This window comes from Diceros bicornis, chromosome 31, assembly GCF_020826845.1.
Source record: "Diceros bicornis minor isolate mBicDic1 chromosome 31, mDicBic1.mat.cur, whole genome shotgun sequence".
NCBI classification, from domain to species: domain Eukaryota; kingdom Metazoa; phylum Chordata; class Mammalia; order Perissodactyla; family Rhinocerotidae; genus Diceros; species Diceros bicornis.
This window is the reverse complement of record NC_080770.1, coordinates 26,338,540-26,340,709: the sequence shown is the minus strand read 5'-3', so window position 1 is coordinate 26,340,709 and position 2,170 is coordinate 26,338,540.

Sequence of the window (2,170 nt, the reverse complement as noted above, 5' to 3'; positions counted from 1 at the left end):
TTATTTGGCTTCTAGAAAAAGAAGAAGAGATCTAGGGCTGAAAATTCTGGAGTTTTATGGCTGATTCCAGCTAGTAGCCTTTCTTCACCAGGCTCCAACTGAATTAATTTGATACTATTTTTGAAAGTCAGTGTTTCTAAGGGAGACCTAATGACGCACTGACGTCAATGCGGGTCAATAGCACACACTGCTGGAACTGGGCGTGCTACACTGAGCTGGAGCTGGAGCCTTTTCCAACAGCCCCAACTCTGCAAATATCCCAGCTTTGCAGGGGGAAAAAAGCCAGGGGTTTGTAAGCATTGAGACCCCCACCATTCTCCCCGAACACCTTCAAAATTGATGCATATTTTCCTGATGCAAAAAAAGAAAGAAGAAAATCCAAACAGATATAATCAGACGCACTGCAGTGCAAAAAAAAAGAAAGAAAGAAAAAAACATACCTGTCAAAGGAACCGTATGTAATCCACGCACACACATTTACGTTCAGAATGCAATGCATATCGTTAGGGTCTGTCTATAAATAGACGCCGAGAGTGTGTGCATCGGGACTTAGTCCCCAAACGGGGTTTTCGAACGTGGGTGATGAGTTCTTTGCTCTGATCAGTTACTCAGGAGGTGCCTGAATGTGTGGGGGTGGGAGCGTGGGAGGGGGGCTGCCTCCTCTCTCTCCTCCTTTTTTCTCTCTCTCTCTCCCCCTCCCTCGCCGCTCACCTCCCCTCTCTTCTCCCGCTATCCCTCTCTCATTTCCTCTCTCTCCCTCTCTCTCTCTTCTTCTCCCTCTCTCCTTCAGCCTCCTCCACCCTCTTTCTTTCTCTCCCCCTCCCTCTTCTCTCCCCCTCCCTCCCTCCCCCCTCCCTCCCTCTTCTCTCTCTCCCTCCAAGTCTGGCACTGATCGCGAACTGTTTTGCTTTGCTCCGGGAAGAGTGCAGACACATAACGTGAAATCCCGAGCTTTTTGCGTGGTGCATTTAAAATGCTTCCTTATTTATATTACCCTCCTTCCCTCACCTCTCCCACCCCCTCACCAGTCCTTCCAAATTTCCCTAGAAATCTGTGTAAAGCGTGCGGAGGGGAAAACATTTGCACAAAAAGTGAAGGAGCTCGCCAAGGTAGGTTCTGCCATGCACTGTCTTGTGTGTGGCTTTTGCAAAGTTTATGATGTCAGTTGGTGAATGTTTGGAGGAGTGGATCTATATGACTGGCCATGATTACTGTCTTTTTCATTGAACAGTTACATTTGTACAAATTGCCTAGACTTCTTGAGCAGGCTTTCCTGGGGTTGTGTGTGTGTGTGGTTTTTGCAGGAGGCATGTCAGTTGGAAGACAATCCTTTGGTGGCAAACTGGGGAGGGGATGCTGTCTTGTCTCCCCCATCCTAATGTTTGGGGGTGGAGGGCATGGAGGGGGCTTCTGTAGTGGGCAGGTGCTTCTTCCACTTTGTCATATTTTGGATTGATTCTCCTTCACTAAGTGTCTTCATCCTGGTCATGATTTTGCACATGAAAATTTAGTTCCAAAAAGGCTTCATGAAGTCAGAGCAAAGTGGGGGAATGAGGGGAGATGAGTGAGTCAGGGCACGGTGGCGGTGCCGGTAGTGGTAACATTTCTTGCATAGAAAATTTAAATCTCTCTTCCCACTATTTGGAGAGAATGCTAAGTCTCCAAGCAAAATAATTTTTTAAACCCTATTAGAGAGTAAAATGAAATTTAAAAAAAAAGAAAAAAGAAAAAAACACGTTTCCATTGCAAGAGCAGAGACTGCTACAGCTCACAACCACCTGTAGAGGGAAATCTCTATGCATGATTTCTTAGGGCCGGCTGTGTAGAGGGAAACCGCCTGAAAAGGAGCCTGGCAAACTTTGCAGCAGGAAGACAAGCGAGGCTGGACTCCGCAGGGCGGAGGAGGGTTAAATCGCGGGGGCGGCAGAGAAGGAGGAAAGGCTGGCGCCCGGCCAGGGTCTCGCACAGTCTGGGGAGCTGCAGGGTTGGCCTGCTTGCTTTGAGAAGCTGGTGTGAAGATGGGCCCAGCTTGAAGTGGAGAAGCTAAAAGGGAGGCGGGGGCTTGCAGGGTATATGGGGGGCGGGGGGACGGCGTTCTGTGAGGTCAGGGGTTGTGTGATGCCTGGTGCCTTGTGGAGATGAGGAGGTCAGAGGCCAGTGTTTCCAGCGG